A 22,333-nucleotide genomic window follows, 5' to 3' on the forward strand; every position below is an offset into this window, starting at 1 on the left:
GGTGGTTCCACCCAAAGGTGGTATAGAATCAATGGACGTGGAAGTCCAGGATTGGGCCCCAGATGTGCTGGTGCCCTGTGCCTTGGCCAGCTGAGGTGGGACAGGTGGGTCCGCTGGGACTCGCTTTCCCATACGTGCTATGGTGTTTATGGTTTATCAACATATGTGGGTTAATAATAGTCAACACATTCCAGGATTAGGTATAACAGCATGCATAGATATTCCCATTAACCCAGACACCAGATATGGGACAGTTGCATAGCAAACAGAACACATGCATATATGGGACCACAGTGGTAATAACAACAGCATGCAGGTACATTGATGGCAGCATGCCACCAATGTTGGAGTATTTCAACATAGCACATGCATAGAAACAGATTTAAATAATTATCAAACAATAGGACATATGTCCCAACATTACAGTGGAGTCATCACATACCGATTGAGGTGGGTATTTTGTTTATTGTTGCAGATATGGTGCGGGGGGGAGAGGTCAATTAACACTTAGTATATTACTGTAGTTCACATTACTTTCCTAGTCAGTGCTGTTATCTGTGCCTTACAAGTATTACTACACTACCCTATTGCCTTAGTTTGGACAGTGATATGGCTGTCAACAACTATATACATGGACTGGTTTTACCTGCAGTATACACCTCTTACCTGGTATACCTGCGGAGGAATTGTTTGTTAACACTAACTGTTTCTACACATACTCCCAAAGTCCAGGTTGATGTTATGCACATACCTGTCCATCTCTTTTTGCACAGACTCTGGCCATGTCTTGACAACATGCAGGTGAACCAGGACATATGTGAACTATTGCCCTCTTCAACCTTTAGTGACTTACAACACACTTATACAGGATTTCCTAGACAGTTATATTATATAGCACAGTGTGGATGACAGTGATCAGTGATACCTTATTATTCAGAGCAACTGCAACACTCACAATGCCATACAATACCAGAGTAAACAGCACCAGTACAGCGTATCAAGCTTTTATTTCTAGGCACAGTGTTCGTATCTGACGGACCTGTGAGAGCAATGTTTGTTAGCACTACCTGCATGTTGCCACACAAAGTACCAGATTTCACATTAGTATTACGCACTTACATCTCACTCTGTTACTGTACACACTCTGGTCACCACTTGACAACATGGGGGTGTAGATGGGACATACCTGGCCTAATACTCTCATAACATTTTGGGGAGTTGCTAGTGTGACAGGTTTGTTTTTATAGATGTGCGACAATCAGTTGTATTTCCTGTCTGCTGCCTAAACATCTGGGATCATCTCACTGATTTCTCAGGGGGACAGGACGACAGGCAGCAGATATGCGCCAATATACTGGACATTCTGGACATATCTGTACAATTGTGGGGTGTGATTCTGTATGCAGACTACTACCATTCCTAGGATTTGAACCATGGCTGTGTGTGCTAAAAATACAACAGTTCACGTCTCAGTTGTCTGTGCTATTTGGACTTTGTTGTCTGTCTTTTCACTGTTTTCTGACTATGTCTCTCCCAGTTGTACCAGCTGACCTCTGGGGATTACACCAGTCATATACAGACATTCTTACACATTTTTAATTTATGTTGCACAGTGTGCTTAACAGTGCTTAATACAACAGTACAATTAAGTGATTGCAAATCTTCATTACCATATGATACCAGAGTAAACACATGCAGTACAGCAGTTAGACCTTCATTGTCAAGCTATTATGCTTTTATTTACATACAAACCTATATGAAACTCTTCCTGCCATATTCTCTGGTGTACATAGTACTTGCCTTAAACAATACAGGTTTTATACAGGCAATTGACTTACTAATACAGTTAGATTTATTTCCTATGACAGTATATGCAAGAGTATTACTAACCTGCCTTGCGTCATAACCTCTCCAAGCGATAGCCATGGGCCTCCTGGTTCACAGCCCGCTCACTTGCTTCTGTGAAGGACAACAGGGGAATATTTAGCCATACCTATCCATAATATACATGACCTGGCAATTATTAAACAGGTAGTGGAGTGATACTTACACACTACTAGGACCTGCCCTGTCCTCCTAGCCTCTTGGATCCACTGATCCAAGAGATCCCCCTTTCGCTGCTTCAGGTCTGCATAGTGAAGCCTGACCTGCTCACCAGTTCAGGGTATGCCAGTGGCACTGGTGAGGTCACGGGCAAGACAGTCCCAGGCTTCTGCTTTATATTGGGAACCCTGGTATTTGCCCTGCAACAGTCTCTGTTCATGGTCTTTGACAAGGAGTCCTGCCATGACTCTGGACTCCTGGATGCCTCAGCGCTGTGCCCAAAAGTGCACTCCCTCTCCCATTCCAGACATGGTAGCTGGAAGGGGAAGCTACAACCAGTTATGAGATGCATTCCTGCCTGTTGGGTTTAAATAGGGCGGGCGATTTCCTGCACTTTGCCATGATTGGACGGTTTTGAAAAGGCTAAGCTATGGGCAAACCTGCTTACCTAAGGTTGGCATTGTCTAAAGGGGTATACCACTGGGCAAATTGAGTTAGCTGGCCTACATATTGCTTACACCTACTAAACTGGCCTGTGCAATGCTTAGCACTGCTTAATATTTACTTTGCATTATATTTGCTCTTTGGCATTGATTTATTATTCATTACATGTTTTATATATATATATATATATATATATATATATATATATATATATATCTATATATGTCTGGTATCCATGATTCATGTGTACATTACACTGTATTGGGTCCTTGTGTTTAATAGGGGACTTCCACTCCATTACAATTACACCTCACATCTGAGCTTACTTCAGTACTCCAGTTCACATATTTATGTTATGTAGTACTTTATAGAACATATGACTGTATACAGATTCCTTTTGCATGTTCAGTTTGATTTTTCTATAGTGAGGATTTGTTTGGTGATACCTCAATCTTATGTACTGCTGTGATGACTTATTGGTTAACTGCTGTGACTATAGTGTATAGGGTCCTGGGTTCAAGACCTGCAAAGGCTGTCTATTTTGTTGCTGAGCAGAACAGCGGTTGTTGGATACAGAGTTATTAAGGCACTTTTAAGCACTTGTAAGCGGGTTTGCGCAAGGGTAAGCAAGGCTAACTTCTGGTTAATTATGCTTACAGAGAGTTAGCTTCAATATTGCTTCACCTGTGTGCGCATTGCTTAGCCCCACACAAATGGGCTTAAACCCACTTACTAATGCTTACATATGCTTACTCCCGCTTACTACTGCTTAATAGTGCTTACACTTGTTTACATTAATTACTCCCACTTACCACTGCAGTAATTTAGACAGTAATGTCTGTTTCTTGGGAAGGCGGTGGATTTGGAAGCTGTATAGAGTTATCATTCATTACACATTTTACCTTCCATTTGTGCCCTTGATTCCTGTGTACATATACTGTATGGGGCACATGTATTATCTGTGAACTTTGCAATGTGATGACACTGACACCTCACATCTGCATTTAATGCAGGACTCCAGTTCACAAATATTTGTTATTTAGTAGGTTATGCAACTAAAAATATTGGTCATAAAGTGATGTGACATGGAAAATGGACTGCACTGCAGTGGGACTCAAACCGGGAATGACTGCAAGTAAGGCAAATGTTCTGCCTACTACACTATTGCTGCACTGCTTCATTTGCATATAATCTTGATTTTTACCCTCTTCTGCCATTTAGGCTGCATTAACCGTAGCTAAATGATGGGCAAACCCGTGCACCTATGGTTAAATTTAATCTGTTTCATAAAAAAAAATCTTTATATTTGTTGTTTTAACTATTGCTCTTGTACACGTGGGGGGATGGTGCTGGGGGTACGTGTACACCTATGAGCGGTCTCGCTTATTCTTTTCTGACTTGTCTGCTGTTCTTCATTGCAGGGGCATGTATATTCTGAGAGGTCTGCTCTCAGATACGTCCCCTGCACTCTTACATGCTCCATGTAAGATTAGGAGCTCAGGCAGGGCGCCTTCATTAAAATGCATGGCACACTGCCGCCCTGCTCCTAAACGGCTGCTTCCATTCAGGACTAAGCTAGTCCTGCATGGAAGGATAGTGAATCTGTGGGATAATGTTATTTTGTTTTATTTATTTATTTTATTTTGCATTTCTTTATCGGGAGAATCCGACTGGGCATAAAACCCTTTTTCAGTGGAGGCCTGGGGAGAAAAGCTCCATTTTTAGTAAACTATTTTGTTAGTACAAAGAAAATTGTATAATACAATAAAGAAAAAATAGTAACAGACATTCATAACAGTAAAAAGACAAGAACAGAATAAATTGGTCAAGTGGGAGACAAGACCAATAATCTTGTATAACAATGCTTCTAGAAGACAGTTCTTACAGTAGTAGCAGGTAGTGACATTGTATACAATAAGAGTACAGTTATGATACTTAGTCGTATATACAGGTAGCATAGCAAACTGAAGACTTAAAATCTGATAGATATTAACAGTGAGAAAGAAAAAAACAACATAATGTAGTCATATGACTTAAATTCAATGCTCATTACATATGCAATTAAAATTTTAAAATCAGCTAGTTCCATGGTTTGGGCTGCCCAAGCCTGCTACATGTACAAGTCCAGGAATCGATGAGGTGGGCTTTAATGTGATGCTTGAAGTTTTTAAGCTAGTTATAGTTCTAATCTCAAGAGGTAAGGCATTCCACAGTTTAGCAATGTAGTAGGAATATAGTCACCTGAGCTATTTTTACTCCTAGTTACTCCAATTAGAGCTTTATTAGTTATAATATAGTTAAAATATTAACTTTTTATTTGTTGCTTCTAGTAAACCTATATTCAGTTTCAATGGAAATATAATGCATAACCAACTTCTTAAGTTAATGTGTTTATATGTGCAGATTTGAATTCATAAAGATACTCTCCACCAGAATTCCCTTCAAGAAGTCATTGACATGCCAAATGATCCATGAAATTGCTCAGATGTTTATATTAGAATGACAACCCTTACCACATTAAGGTAATGAACATGGTCAAAAGACCTTCTTCATCCATAGTGGAAGAGGTAAATATTGGGGACTGTAGTGGTAAGATAGGGTCAGGAGGGGTATGAGTGAGTGCATGTGAAGGGCTGTATACGTGAGTGTGTGTGAGTACAGGTCTGCCTGGGAGATAGGATGAGGGGGTTAGTGAGTTGGTGGGATGTGTGTGTGTGTGTGTGTGTGTGTGTGTGTGTGTGTGTGTGTGTGTGTGTGTGCGTGTGTGTGTGTGTGTGTGTGTGTGTGTGTGTGTGTGTGTGTGTGTGTGTGTGTGTGTGCGCTCATGTGTGTGTGTGTGTGTGTGTGTGTGTGTGTGTGTGTGTGTGTGTGTGTGTGTGTGTGTGTGTGTGTATGTGTGTGTGTGTTGGTTAGGGTAGCTCTGTACTATACTTCCACATGGATGTAATCAATATCATTGGGTGGGGGGAACTAGCTACTAGGTAAGTCTACTTCTGTGCCACAATAGTACTTTAACACTAAAGGGGGGCACTAGTCACCAGAGAACTCTACTTCCATGCTATAATAGCACTTTGACACAATGGGGTTAGGGGTGCGGGAGCATTTACACAATCTAGTTAGGATGCTTTAAGTCTATTTTACCTTATTATAGCACCCAAAACTACTGATGTGCAGATAGCATCTGGTTTGGGCTCTGGCAGTATTGCTGGTTAGATTAACTGCAGATTACACTAATTTAGCACACTTCACTCATCTGGTTACAAACACCCTCCACCTCTATCCCTTGCAAGTACACATTAGGACTTCAACCATGGCTGGGCACTTTTATGCTATCTGCATTCAACTTGGTGGACATTGGCATCTTGAGACAATGTAACAATTGTATTATGTACACTGGCAACCACTTAATTCTTGAACAGACAAATACAGTATGTGAGAGATGTAGTCACACATTGATACTGGAGGCTAGAGTCTCACATACAGACACAAAGGGCAACAAACAGATTGCCAGCAACTCACACAAATCACTCATTGAACCAACAAAGGACTGCAAACATAGAACCACATATGCAGAGGTGCCCACATGTAATTCAAATGTCTCTCATGCAGAGTCCTCAGAAATTCTACATGCACACAAACAACACAATTCCCATCAGAACACATAAAGCCACATCTCACTGTGTCTCAACTACAAACCAAGTCTATAAGGCGAAACACTCCACAACCCAATATTCTGCTCATAGGAACCTCCATTATGAGACACACTGATATCCCTCTTACCAGGCTGGATAAGGAGACAGTTACAGTTATCTGCCTGTCACCACATTACTCAAGCACTCACATCAGTTACCCCTAAGAAGCAGTATGATTCAGTCATAGTCCACTTGGGCATGAATGACCTGAGATATACCTCCTTGGACTATATGAAGATAGACATGATTGAGTTCTCATAATATGTGTCACAGGCAGGTATGAGTCTAGCATGGAGCAGCATTATGCCATGTCCAAGGATAATGCCACAGTAACAGTGAAAATGATCGAGTTTAGCAATTGGCTTAGCTACTGGTGGCATTCCAAAAGGGTTCAATAATTTTCGGTCTGGGAAAACATGGTTAACATGCCACGCTGCTTTGCCAGGGGTGGTATTCACCTGTCATCTCTAGGCTTTCAGATATTGGCCAAGACATTATCAACCCCATTGAGCCTTTTTTAGGCACTGCCAATCAGACAAACCTATAAACATAACAAAAGCTACTGAGGACAAGATAAAGGTGTTACTGTTCAATGTTAGGAGTCGCAAAAAGAAACTGCACTCTCTGGAAGCTCTCCTCACCCTGGAGAATGCTGCCATATGTGCAGTTACTGAAAAATGGTTGAAAGACATGGAGAGCACTCTGACAATGCATAGCTATAATGTCTTTTATAAGTCCAGACCATCCACTGAACATGAAAGAGCAAAAGGTAGATGTTCATCTAGCTGCATAAAGGATAAGTGCACTTCAAGGTTGTTTAATCAATATAACATGCTTGAGCTACTCAATGTCCAACTAACCATGGGAAAAATCCATTACTATATTCTTGCTAGCTACAGATCACCGACCAAGAACTAAGAATCCCATATATCATACCTGAAGTCACTAGAATCATTCACCATCCAGTCCAATACCATACTCATGGGGATTTTAACTATTCATCCATTAACTGGGAAGCATACATGACAACTAACATGGAGGCCCAATCATTTATTGACTTTGTAAATTCAAATGCCCTGGAACAGCTAGTCTGCACTCCAGATAGGGGAAACAAATATCCTGTTCTGGTACTCAAAAATAAGAAAGAGTGCTACACCACCCAGTGTGATGCCATCACTAATAAGATCATATCACAAAACAGTCTCCCCTGAAGTAAAAGTAAAACTAACCCCACCACCTAACCCTAGTAATTTTAAGAATTTCTCCAAAGTAAATGACTCCCTATTAAGGGATAGCATAGCTAGTTTCCAAGCTCCCCCAAATCCAGAAAACATGGAAATCTTTGCAGAGGTGTACACAAAAGCCCTGTATGACCATATAAACCACTGCCTAGGAATGGCAGTACCAGACTGAAATAAACCCAGGTCAAATTGCAAAAATGGCCACCCTGGAGGAACCCTGGTATTAATAGGTTGTACAACAAAAGAAAGAAAATCCTGTCTAGAAATAAATGGGAATATGCACAATGGAGCAAAAAGTCCCTCTTTAGTATAATCAAGTGAATCAGGGCAGATAGGTTCAGTGCTAACTTTACCCCCTTCTCACCCCCTGAAGGGTCCATCCCTATACCGGAAGACTGCAAAGTTCCTGTAATCATGGCTGCACAGGTAAAAAACACACTCTCCAAAGCCAAGAACACAGCATCCATGGGACCTGACAACATCCCAGGCTGCATTCTATATGAACTACAGAATGGACTAGCACCCCACCTAAGCACCATGTTCAATCATAGCCTCACCTCAGGCTTTGTGCCCTCTGAATGGCACACAGAGATGGTTATCCCAGTCCACAAAGGGGAGCCACCACGTATCCCGGGAACTACCGCCCCATTAGCCTAATGAGCCTGGTCTGCAAGGACATAGGTTCATAGGTTGGTACTAGGCTATCGGCTCTGGGGCCTATACAGACCAAGCCATAACAATTCCCTGGCTATTTCTTCCCACAGTATTTACTTTCCTGGACCCCTGTCTAGTAGGCAACTGACATGATCCCTGGGGTGAATTTCTTATTTCCCATCAAATCATCAAGGTTCCTTTTGAAGAGGGCAAAAGAGGGGCTCTGCTTGACATGTATGGGCAGTCTATTCCAGAGTCTGGGGAGACTCTGGGTCAGGAACCTATCCCTCCAGCATGTATTGTTCATTGTGATGACAAGGTTGATCCCTGGAGCATGTGTCTCTGAGGGATTGGGATTTCTTTAAGTGTAGCATGTCCAACAACTCTGGGTATGACATGGCCTTGTATGTTAAGCATAGATCACCTCTGAGTAGACGATATGTGACAGACTATAGGTGAAGTTTTTTTAGATGGTCAGCATAGGGCATCTGCTTTAGGCCTGTGATTCTTTTAGTGAGGTATTTCTATGGCCTTTCCAGTTGTTGCAGATGTCTTGAGAGGTACATACCAAATGGGGCATTATATTCTATAATGGTCTAATGAGGGATGAGTACAGTGGGACAATGACCTCCTTCTTTCTGGATGAAAAGCACTTAGTGTTGAGGTGTGCAACATAGAAGGATTTCCTGACTGTTGTGGCGATGTGGTTATCAAAGTTGAGACCACTGTCCACCTGTGTCCCTAAGTTTCTTATTACACTTTCAGTGTTTAGTGAACTGCCACCTATATGGTGATTCATGGGTACATGTTTTTTCTCAAAGGGGATAACCATACATTTCTTAGCATTGAGCTTGAGCCCATGGCTCTGGCACCAAGCACCTGTTCCTGTAAGGCCCTTTTGTAGAATATCCACATCATTTGTGGGTTCAGTAATGGCTCCCAGTTTGCAGTCATCTGCGAACTTTGTTAGCCAGAGTCTCTTAGCATTGCCCTCTACTTCAGAGAAGTAGATGCCAAACAAGAGCGGTCCCAGCACTGAACCCTGAGGTACTCCACTTGCCACTTGTCTGGAGCTGGATTTGGAGTCAGTTACTTTTACAGTGTGGGTTCTGTCAGTAAGCCAGTTGGCAACCCATCGAGTGACATAGTGATTAATGCCCAACTTAGTAAAGTTTATTTATGATTCCAGAGTGGGGGATGGTGCCAAAGGCCTTGGCAAGGTCCAGATAGGATGTGTGGACCACCTTACCCTTGTCCATGGCTCTGAAGACTGATTTGAAGAAGTCAATCAGGTTCAGGAGACAAGATCGGCCCTTCATGAACCCAAACTGCATGGGGTCCAGTGTTTGAAGGTTGCCAATGTCTTTGTTTATAAGTTCCATGATAATACGTTCCATGGCCTTGCAGATCAGGCTTGTCAGACTGATGGGGCAGTAGTTCCCAGAATCCAAGGTAGATCCCTCCCTTGTGGAGTGGAATAACTGTAGCTGTGCGCCACTCAGTGGGCACAAAGCCTGAGGTGAGGCTATGATTAAACATGACAGGTGAGGTGCCAGTTCATTTTTTAGTTCATGTAGTACACAGCCTGGGATGTCGTCTGGTCCCATGGACGCTGTATTCTTAGCTTTGGAGAGTTTGCTTTTTACCTTTTTGGCCATTATTACTAGAATTTGGCAATCTTTTGGTATTGAGATTAGCCCTTTAGGGGGTGAGAGGGGGTTGAATTTTGCACTGAATCGATCTGTCAGATTATTGGCAATATCCTTGGGATCAGTATATTTAATGCCATTCTGTTGTAGGTCAGTGCAGATGTGAGCATTGCCATTTAGATTCTTGACATAGCTATAGAATGCCTTGTGGTTGTCTTTGGAATCGTTGGCAATTTTATTTTCATAACTAGCTTTGGAGGATTTTATGAGGGATCTCAGCTTCTTACTGAGGCTGGTAAGGGAGTTTTTTTGCATCCAGGGATTTTCTACTTTTCTGCAACAGTTTCTTCCTTTTGTTGTAAAGGAACATATCATCATGGAACTTATAAACAAAGACATTGGTAATCTCCAAACCTTGGACCCCACCCAGTTCGGGTTTGTAAAAGGCAGATCATGTCTCCTAAACCTGATAGACTTCTTTGAATCATTCACTAAAGCCGTAGACAAGGGTAAGGTGGTTCACAGAGCCTATCTAGAGCTCACCAAGGCTTTTCACACCAGCCCCCACTCTGAAATTATAGATACACTCACTAAACTAGGTATAAATTCCTACGTCACAAGATGGGTTGCCAACTGGCTCAGTGACAGAACCCCCACTGTGAAAGTAGCAGACTCCAAATCAGACTTCAGACCAGTGACAAATGGTGTACCATAGGGTTCAGTCCTGTGTCCTCTCCTGTTTGGTATCTACTTTTCTGAAGTACAGGCTAACACAGAAGGTCTTTGGCTAATGAAGTTCGCAGATGACTGCAAACTAGGAGCCATAACTGAAACTCCTAATGATGTGGACATCCTACAAAAGGGCTTCACTGAGACAGATGACTGGTGTCAAAGCCATGGCCTCAAGCTCAGTGCCAAAAAGTGCATTGTCATCCCCTTTGGTAAAAACTCTGTATCCATGAGCTACCACATAGGTGGTAGTCTACTTAACACTGAAAGTGTGATAAGAGACCTTGGGACACAGGTTGACAGCAGTCTCTCCTTTGATAATCACATCACCACAGTAGTCAGAAAATCCTTCTACATGGCACACCTCATCACAAAATGTTTCTCATACAGGAAAAAAGAGGTCATTGTTCCCCTCTACTCGTCATTCATTAGACCCATTATAGAGTACAATGCCCCTTTTGGTATGTACCTCACAAGACATCTAAAACAACTGGAAAGGATGCAGAAATACCTCACAAAGGGGATTACTGGCCTCAAACAGATGCCCTACGCAGACCGTCTCAAAAAATTCCAGCTTTATTCCATCGCATATCGCCTACTCAGAGGCAATCTCTGCCTAACATACAAAGCTGTGTCAAACCCAGAGCTGTAGGACACGCTCCACTTAAAAAACTCCCAATCCCTCCAAGCTACATGCTCTAGGGACCTAAACCTTGTCACCACAATAAACAGAGGGATAGATTCCTGTCCCAGAGACTTCCCATACTCTGGAGCAAATTACCTATCTATATCAAACAAAGCTCCTCATTAGCACTCTTCAAGAAAAATCTTGATGATTGGATGGGAAATAGGAAATTCACCCTGGGGATCAACTCTGTGGCTCTGCTCGACAGGGGCACAGGAAAATAATTTTCTTGGGTGGCGAAAGCCAGAGTACCTTTTTGGCTAGGCTTATATAGGCCCAAGGACCAATATCCTAGTACTGACCTATGAACCTATGAACCTATGAACTAATCATGTCTCTGAAAGCAGACTTTGAGGTAGAAGTAGCCTACAAAGCAAAGGATAGCCATAATGTATTTTTCAGTTATGTCCACAATCTTAAGGGCAACACTCAACAATGTGCGAAGTTAGTTGTGGATGGCATCACCTATACTCAGCTGGAAGATATAACAAATCTGCTGGCTGACAAATTCAGCTCAAATTTCACCTCACCATCACCCCAAGTTCTCCTGCAAGTAATACCCTCCACCACTCCACTGCCAATTATCACCAAAGAACAGGTTGCCACTGTGCTCTCTAAAGCTAAAAACATGACTTCAATAGGACCTGACAATATACTAGGTTGTCTCTTAAACAGCTTAAATCAGGACTTATCAGACCCATTAGGATCTCTGTTTAACCACCAACTCAGGATTGGCTTTGTTCCAATAGAGTGGAGGACAGCAACAGTCATCCCTCTGCATAAAGGGGGACCATCTATTGACATAAGAAATTACAGACACATAAGTTTGACTCATCTTTTATGTAAGGCCATGGAAAGAGTAATCATAGACCTGATAAATAATGACATTGTAAACCTCCAAGCACTGGATCCAACCCAATTTGGCTTTATCAAGTGCAGGTCATGCCTACTGAATCTGGTTGATTTCTTTGAGAAAGTCACTGTGGCCGTGGATGAGGGCAAAACAGTACATATTGCCTATCTTGACCTGGCCAAGTCATTTTGCACAATTCCCCACTCAAGTACTATAAACAAACTCACAAAACTGGGCTTAAATCCCTACATCATCAGGTGGATAGCCATTTGGCTCATGGACAGGACACATGATTAAAGTGGGTGAATCTAGATTCAGCAAGAGGCCAGTTGCTAGTGGTGTGTCATAGGGCTCAGTAATGGGACCACTCCTGATTGGAATATACTTTTCTGAGGTCAAAACTAAAGTGCAAGGCCTCTGGATGATAAAGTTTGCTGACAACTGCAAGCTGGGGGTAATCATTGAATCTTCCAGTGATATAGATATCCTTCAGGAGGGTCTACATCAGACAAATGAATGGTGCCAGAACCATGGCCTAAAACTAAATGTGAAAGAAATGCACTATCATACACTTTGTAAAGTCAAATACCCCTGGAAATTATAACATCAATAGCACACCTCTAAGAGTAGACTCAGAGTTTAGGGATCTAGATACAAAGATAGATAGTAGCCCGAACTTTCAAATGTCATATGTCCACAGTTGGGAGGAAGTCCTTTTATCTGGCACAACTTATAAGTAAAGGTATGGCTTCCAGTTTCAGGGAAATTATAGTCCCACTCATACATCTTAACTTCTTAGTACAAGAAATCTGGATGAAGACAAAAATAATGTGGGAACAAAAGTCCAAACATAGTGACAGACTTTAAATATTGCTCTTACAAACTTTGAAAGTTGTTAGCATAACAGATTATGTTTTAGCATGCACTTTCTGAAGGGTATGAACTCTGAAACTTAAATGTATGTCATTGTTGATGATTTCAACCCTCATTCATTTGCCAAAAATCCACAAATTTTATGAGAAACAAACCAAAAATATTAGAGAAATACTTGGACATTCTGCAAAAATCTGGATGGTTGAGAGGTGTATTCCTACTGTACTCAGCCCTTATTAGACCAATAACCGAGTGAAATGCACCTTTCGGCATGTTCTTGACTAGGGACTTTCAATAGCTGAAGTGACCTCAGAAGTTCTTCACAAAGGAAACACAGGGTGTAAACAACATGTTCTATGCAGATAGAGTAAAAGCCTTAATCTGTATCCTACCGGCTTATTAAGGGTTGACCTATGCCTAACCTACAAGGCGCTCACAAATCCAGCCCTGATAGAGTTGCTACACATCCATAAGTCAAACAGCATGAGGGCCACTCAATATAGGGATCTTAAGTTAGTCAAGGACTCAAACAAAACATGCTGTACAGATAGACATGTGTCTCAGAGATTGCTCCTTCTTTGGAACAGGCTTTCTATTCACATTAAGCAGTGCCCTCTCTTGCTCCTCTTCAAATGCAGTTGGGATCAATGAATGGGGAATCGCAAAGTCACACCTGGGGTAGTACCTATGTCCCTTATGCATAGGAGAAATCAATGCATCGACACAAATTCATACCATTCTCCTGCCCCTAGTGGCCATATATGGGCTAAAATTGGGTTACATTGGCTTGGCTTATAAGAGTTTTTAAGCCATTAGCCTTGTAATCTCCTATGACCCTATGAAGCTATGAGTCACCAGGGAATACTACTTCAGAATGATAATGGCACTTTACTGCTAAGAGCATGGCAAGAGGACTACATGATGTAACCATGACAGTTAACTATTGCAAAGTCCAGATCAGTTAACTGTGATTCAGAGACATACAATTTAGCAGATAATGAGATCTTTCCACATCATGGCTCACATCTCCAAATTGCAAAATACCACATCATGGTAGCAGGACTTTAATCATTCATAGGTTCATAGGTGTTTGCTAGGCTAATGACCACTAAGGCCCTTATAACCCTAGATGTGCAACTGTGACCAACAAATTTGATTTACATACAGGGTGATTTATTGACTGCCTGTGCCCATCACAGACACAGGCACCAGACCGACGGTGAATTTCTGATTACCCATCTATTGGTCGAAGCTGCTCTTAAAGTCATAGGGAGGAACTCTGCTTAACATGGATGGGGAGCTGTTTCCAGAGAATGTGAATTCTCTGAGAAACATATCTGTCTCTCCAACATGTCCTATTTATGTTACAAGTAAAATTTAGGTCTTTTAATCTAGTAGTTCCGATGCTGTTTGTTTTCCAGATGTGAAAACAGTTCATTAAAACATGGTCCAGGGATGCCTTGTATGCTAGGCAGAGATCACATCGCAGAAGTCTATAAAGAGAAGGGCTTTGAGGTTTATTCCCTGTATTCTTTTTGTAAGGAACCTTTATGGATGTTCCAGTTGCTGCAAGTGTCTGGCAAGGTACATATCGAAGAGGGCATTTTAATTTATGATGGGTCTGATGAGGGGCAACTTCAATGGCATGATGACCTCTCTAGACCTAGGTACCATTCCCTTTCTTATAAATTGAGCTGCACAGAAGGATTTTCTTACTACCTTGGACACATGTTGGTCAAACGCTAGGTTACTATCTACATGAGTTAGCAGATCCCTGAATAGTGAATCAACTTTTAAGGGTATTTTATTGATTACATAGTAACCTAGGGTGAAAGACGTCCAAAACGGTACTATAATGCATTTCTTGGTACTGAGTTTTTAGCAAAGGGTTTGCCTGTGCCTGACCTTCCTGAAGTGTGTTCTAATCTTGGAGGGATTCAATGAAGTCTTCCAGTTTTCAATGATCTGCGAGCTTGGTTAGCCAGAGGTCTTTGACAATGGCTTTGACATTCAAGAAGTAGATGCCAAAGAGGAGTTGGTCTAGCACAGAACCCTGGAAGACTCCACTGGTGACTGAACCCTTTGTGGAGGTGGTCTCACTGATTATATCCTCCTTGGTCCTATTAGTGAGCCAGCTAGCTATCCAGTATTTTACAAAGGGGTTTATACCTAGTTCCATAAGTTTGCTGACAATGCCCAAGTGGGGTACTGTATCAAATGCTTTAGCCAGCTCAAGGTAGGAGGTATGGACCATTTTCCCCTCATCTATTGTCTTAGTGACCCTTTCAAAGAAATCCACCAGATTCAGTAAGCGTGATTTGACAAAGCCAGACTGGGATGAATCCAGTATCTGAAGGTCTCCTAAGTCATTGTTGATAATTTCTATGATAATTATTTCCATGGCTTTTGATATAAGACTAGTCAGATTAATGGGTCTGTAGTTTCCAAGATCTGTTCAAGATCCTCCCTTATGAAGGGGGATTACCATCATAGTCCTTCATTCATGTGGTAGAAAGTCAGGAGGCATTCTGGGGTGTTATTGGTCCCAGTGGGGCCGTGTTCTTGTCTTTAGGCAGCACAGGCAATACATGATCCTTAGTTATAGTTGGAGGGGTACATTTGAGGGTATTTTGGGGGGAATGGCTGGGGGTGAGAGGTGGTAAAGTTGGAACTGAATTTGTCCACTAACAGTTCACTATATTGCCAGACTTTGTGAATCTGGCACCATTAACCACCAGTTTAACACATTGCTATGTGCTACCCTTGAGGTTTCTGAAATAGCTGAAAATGCCTTATGGATATCTTTCACCTAGGATGTTATCTTAACCCAAAAGTAGGCTTTGTTTGACCCAGTTAGCCCTCTCAGTTGCCCATTTAGTTTGATAAGATAGTTTTTATCTTTATGGGAATTACCCTTCATGATTTTTGTAATATTTTTTTCCTTTTGTTACATATCCTATTTAATTCGGGATACCACTAGGACAGTTTGTTTCTGGGCCTAGTCTAGGGTTTATTTCTGCTAGGTGTGGCAGCCTTTATGCAGCCATTGTCATGGTTGTACAGAGTTTCTGAAAGCAATTCAGCATAGGCTGCTGTGTTCTCAGGGTTTGGAGGGGATGGAATTTTGACAAACCATCAATTAATGAAAGGTAATTTGACTTGGAATAGTTCCTAACTGTTACTGTTAACTGGGATTAAAGAGTTGATTTTTATTTTGATAGATACAGCTTTATGATTGGACTTTACCAGACAGGATGAAACATATAGGGGTGACAGCATCATCCCATATTTGTGACCATGATAACTAGTATATTGGAGCCTGTAATAGGCACATTCACTGCTTGATCATTGGTGTTTGTATTTACAAAATCCAGGAATCTGTATTCCTATAGATTTAAGGCCATGTAGGATTCCCAGTCTGTACAGAGGTAATTAAACTCTCCCATGAGGAGGGTGTTAGGTTGGATGGTTAGTGTCTCCAGTAGTTCTAAGCATGCACTGTGAACTTCTTGGGACATGGAGGGTGACCTATAGCTGGCTTGGATATAGTACAGGGTTTTGCCTTTACTGATGTGCATGTGGATGAACTCCAGTGTGTACTCGAGTTTTACCAACCTAGAGGTGTGCTTGTTATTGACGTATATTGACACATCTCCATCATTTGGCCTTGTCTGTATAGCTACTGGTGTAAGAATGCAGAAGGTACTGAAATTGTGCACTGCCAGGATACTCTTCCCTACTTTACACCATATCTTGCTAACAGCACAGATGGAGGGAGTATAGTTTTTTTTTAATTTAGGCTCCTAGCATTGAACAGTAATACCCTGAATTTCATCTGAGTTTATTTTACTCTACTGGGAGATTTGTCAATTTGGCATTGCCTAAAAACGCTCTATATAAATGGATAAAGTTTTAGCCAGTATTCAAAAGCCTAGAGAGGAGAGGTGCATATCATCCTTGGCAAAGTAATGTGGTCTGCTTTCCATGTCTTCCAAGCTGACAAATATTGGATCCCCATAGAATGACAGCAGAAAGAGTTCCAGTTGCTGAAATCAGTCATTTTTATTTTTTTTTGCTCATATTGTGGCATCATCCTCTGTGATGGTAATATGCTATTCAGTGCTAGGCTCATATCAACCTGAGACACATAGTCTGAAAGCTCTTTTCATGTAGTCCAAGGAGGTACATCTCAGGTCATTTACATCTCCGTGGACTATGACGGAACCACGCTGGTACCTGTGGCATAATGGTTTTAGTACAAGCATGTTTTAGTGGATCATCCTGGCTCCAGGTAAGCATCTAATATTTATCTTCCCTTCTTCAGCCTGGTTAGAGGGACATCAACATATCTTACAACTGAGTACCCCATGACTGAGTACCCCATGACGAGAGTCCTGGGAAATGAGTTTGCATGTCTTGGGGGTTTGTGTTTGGGGCTCTCCTAACAGTGACAGTATGTGTGGTGTTAAGTGTTTTTTTTCTGAGGGCCTTTTTAATTGATGAGGCATAGCTTTCACAGTGGCAATCTTTGTTGCTAGGAAGATTACATACATTAGTCTATGTGTGTGTTGTGCGCTATCTGAGACTGGTGCTGTGTGCTTGGTTTCAACCATCTGATGTGGACCTGTATGTGAGAGTTTAGCCTCCAGTATCATTGTGTAAGTACACCTCTGGCATAACGTGTTTGCTTCTTTAAGGATTAAGTAGCTGTTGGTAAACATGAGGCAGTTGTTACATTGTCTGAAGATGCCCATATCTACCAAGTTGGCTAAAGATACGTTAAGAAATTACATAGCCATACTGTTCATTCATTTGATTGGTGAGTTACATGGGGGTGGTGCATTGAGCTGGCTAAAGATAAGTTAAGAAATTGCATATACATACTGTTCATTCATTTGACTGGCGAATTACAAGTGGGTGGTGTATTGGGGTTAAAAGGCTATTAAGGATGCTTTGTTGGTGCAAACTAATAAGGGTGCTTTACTAGGGCAGATTATCCTAAACAGTACTAAATTCTACTAACTTAAATGTTTACACAATCCTGAATTCTACTAACTTTAATGTTTACAGAATACTGAATTCTACTAACTTTATTGCTTACAGAATACTGAATTCTACTAACTGTAATGTTTACACAATACTGAATTCTACTAAATCTGCAGGTATTGCCACTTGATGACCAATTAGGTGCTCTAAGCTTGCTCTATATTGCTGCTTTATAGGGTACAGTTTTATAGACTATTCTATAGGGAAATTTTACTTTCTAGGTATTTGCTGTTGTACAGGGTACTGCTAACCCACACAAATGTGCAAAATTTACAACAGCACAGAAAAAAAAAAAACAGTAACTAACTAATGAGCACTCTGGACATAAAATGACTACACTACAAGTATTTTGTATATTTCCCAACTCAGATAGACCCTTTCATTAATCCAAGGGTAGATCCCCAGAACTCCCGGAATAAATTTTAATAGTTTTTAGTTATTATATTATATTATATTAAAAGTAATTTGATTTTAATAACCGACATTTGTAGAGAATCATTTCATTTCATTTATTTTGTATTTATTAAAATTAAAGAACTGCAAATGGATTTTTGCAAGTAGCCTCATATTTGCTGTTGATCCAATATATAAAAGTTTCAAAACTAAAAGCCGTAAAATGGTTTTCTATATTCTGAAAAAACTAGACCTCTATTATTCCATGTTTTAAAATATTTGTGTAAGTTATTTGAGACTTACTGGAATAGCAAAAGGATGTTATCATTGTTTTTTCAGTTTTCTTAATCTGAGCTTTAGGTGGAGTCAGAACTGTTTGAATAAAATATAAGGTTTTTGGTAAGAATAACATTTTAATCAGTTATAATTTGTCTTCACATAAACAAAAAAGTCCCATATGTCTGTTATTTGGTTTGGTTGCTGTATTACATTATTTTATTAATGTGTATCTCTATTTTTTCTATATATGATGTCTTGGCTATTCCCAAGTAATTTATTTTTTACCACAATCTATACTTTCTTTTTTCTTTGAAAACTTTCATTGTTTAATTTCAGGTTCATGATTGCACATTTTGCTTTATTAGTATTACATTTCAGTCCACAAGTATCAATGCAATTTTTAATTTTATTTTATGCTTCTTTAAAGGAAGACTCATATCATAAGTGTTAATAAAATAACTTCTGTTACGAATAGTGTCTTTGATGTTTATTGACTGTTTATGTTAAATCCATTATATCTGTATCGTGTCTTATAATATTAGCCCATGGTTCCTTTGCTATAGAAAAAAGTATAGGCAAGAGTGGGAATTGTTTTCTAGTGCCCCTTTTAATGTTTATGGCTTCTGAGAGATAAAGGCCTAATTTAACATAGACTTTATTAAAACTTTAAAGAGTTTGCAAACACTTGATAAATGTTTGGGGAAATTAAAATTGTTAACATAAATAAATGATCCAAGCTTACGATATCACGATGTTTTTCTGTGTCTAGACTAAAATGGTTATCTCTTCATTCTAGTTTCTGACATAGTCTGTTAGTGTTACTGTTCTTTTAATTTTGTCAAGGGATTGTCTATTGACAATGAATCCTGGTCCTCATGTATTGAGTTTGAATTTTTATTTCTTATTCTATCAACATATATAGAAATAAACATCTTGTAATCCACATTTAACAGTGTGATTGGATGATAAGGTGTACAACAAAAAGTATCTTTATCTGCTTTTAAGCATCAATGTGATTATAGACTATTTCCAGGATGTTGGAATATCATTTTTATATTGAACTGTAGTGTATACATTTGTTATTAATTGTACAACTTTAGTTGCAAATAACTTATAAACTCCCAGAATTAATTTAACTGTCTTGAGGATCTTCATTCTCTTTTACTTTTTTTTGTTTGTTACATAAATTCTGCCCCCACTGATCTGTTTTGTTAATAGGTCTTTAACATTCTTGGATAAATTCTAATCATATCACTGTCCAAAAAAGATTGTATTTGATTATTTTCTGGCTGTATTTCATTTCTCTCATTGATTTTTTTCATAATATTTATTAAACTACTTAAGTATATGTATCTATGTCTGTTGTATTTCTATAAATGTCCAAATGCTTAATAGTACTAATCTGGTTAGCTATTTTAATATTTGTGTTTAATATGTAATCATCTGGGATTAACATTATATGATGTATGTTTCATTTTCTGCAGTATTATTTCCTTTTCATGATCAAGTATTTCTGTATATTTGTTATTTACAGCTTTCAGTATCTCTAAACAATGTTTCCATTTTAGTACTTTCTAGCAATATATACATTCATAGGTTCATAGGTAGGTACTAGGCTATTGGCCCAAGGGCCTACGTAAGCCTAGCCAACAAGGTTCCCTGGCTTACACCACCCAAGGAAGTTATTTTCCTGTGCCCCTGTCGAGCAGAGCCACAGAAGTGATCCCCGGGGTGTATTTCCTATTTTCCATCCACTCATCAATATTTTTCTTAGAAGAGTGCTAATGAGGAACTTTGCTTAACATAGATGGGTAGCCTGTTCTAGAAAATGGGAAGTCTTTGGGACAGGAATCTATCCCTCCAGCATGTCGTGTTTATTGTGGTGACAAGGTTTATGTACCTAGAGCGTGTAGCTCGGAGGGATTGGAATTTCTTTAAGTGTAGCATGTCCAACAGCTCTGGGTTTGACTTAGCTTTATATGTTAGGCAGAGATCACCTCGGAGTAGGCGATATGCTATGGAGTAAAGCTGGAGTTTTTTGAGATGGTCAGTATAGGGCATCTGTTTGAGGCCAGTAATCCTCTTTGTGAGGTACTTCTGTGGTCTTTCCAGCTGCTGCAGATGTCTTGTGAGGTACATTCCAAAAGGGGCATTGTACACTATAATGTGTCTATTGAGTGTCGAGTAGAGGGGAACAATGACCTCTTTTTTCCCTGGATGAAAGCCCTTTTGCGATGAGGTGTGCCACATAGAAGGATTTCCTGACTACTGTGCTGATGTGATTATCAAAGGAGAGACTACTGTCCACCTCGGTCTCAAGGTTTCTTATCACACATTCTGTGTTAAGTAGACTGCCGCCTATGTGATAATTCATTGGTACATAGTTTTTACCAAAGGGGATGACAATGCACTTTTTGGCATTGAGCTTGAGGCCATGCCTCTGACACCAGGCATCTTAGGTTCATAGGTTCATAGGTTGGTACTAGGCTATCAGCCCTAGGGCCTATACAAGCCTAGCCATAACAATTACCTGGCTATTTCTTCAATTTCTGTCTCAGTGAGGCCCTTCTGTAAGATGTCCACATCATTTGGGGACTCGACTATGGCTTCTAGTTTGCAGTCATCTATGAAATTCATTAGCGAAAGGTCTTCTGTGTTAGCCTCTACTTCAGAGATATAGATACCAAACAGGAGAGGTCCCAGGACTGAACTCTGTGGTACTCCACTTGTCACTGGTTTGAAGTCAGATTTGGAGTCTGCAACTTTTACAGTGTGGGTTCTGTCAGTGAGCCAGCTGGCAACCCATCTTGTGACATAGGGATTTATACCTAGGGATTTATACGTAGTTTAGTGAATTTAGCTATAATTCCAGAATGGGGGATGGTGTCAAAAGCCTTGGCGAGGTCAAGATAGGCTGTGTGAACCACCTTACCCTCATCCACGGCTTTGGTGACTGCCTCAAAGAAGTTGATCAGGTTCAGGAGGCGTGATCTGCCTTTCACAAACCCAAATTGGATGGTGTCCAGAGTTTGTAGGTTACCAATATCTGTGTTTATGAGTTCCATGATGATACGTTCCATGGCCTTACCAACCAGACTCATTAGGCTAATAGGGTGATAGTTCCCAGGATCAGTGGTGGCTCCCCCTTTGTGGAGTGAGATAACTGTTGCTGTGCGCCATTCAGTGGGCACAAAGCCTGATGTGAGGCTATGATTGAACATGGTGCTTAGGTGGGGAGCCAGCTTGTTCTGAAGTTTGCGTAAAACGTAGCCTGGGATGTTGTCCGGTCCCATGGATGCTGTGTTTTTGGCTTTAGAGAGTGTAGCTTTTACCTGCATAGTTGTGATTACAGGGACACTGCATTCTTCCTGTATAGATATCTTTAGGGGGTGAGAGGAGGGTAAAGTTAGCACTGAACCTATCTGCCAGGATGTTGGCAATATCAGTTGGTTCTGTAATTTTCATGCCGTTGTGCTGTAACTCAGAGCAGATCTGGGTGTTGCCATTGAGATTCTTGACATAGCTATAGAATGCTTTGTGTTTGTCCTTAGAATCAGTGGTGATTTTGTTTTCGTAGCTAGCTTTGGAGGATCTAATAAGGGATATATGTATATGAGTCTACTTTGGAAGCTCAAAGTTTCAAAACTTTGAACTTTATATGGTAGAGACCATAAGATCAAAGTTTTGAACAGTTTAAAAGCAGATCGCTGTACAGCGCGGTGTGGGACATTTACCATTCTCTTTTTTTTTCC

General features: G+C 40.5%; 1 protein-coding gene across 2 annotated transcripts in view; it reads right to left on the bottom strand.

Annotated features, from left to right (window-relative positions):
- Positions 1-22,333, bottom strand: part of NXPE3 (neurexophilin and PC-esterase domain family member 3) — a 1,170,309-nt gene that overhangs the window by 758,643 nt on the left and 389,333 nt on the right. The window lies entirely within an intron of this gene.

This window comes from Protopterus annectens, chromosome 5.part0, assembly GCF_019279795.1.
Source record: "Protopterus annectens isolate FY-2018-M chromosome 5.part0, PAN1.0, whole genome shotgun sequence".
NCBI classification, from domain to species: Eukaryota; Metazoa; Chordata; order Ceratodontiformes; family Protopteridae; genus Protopterus; species Protopterus annectens.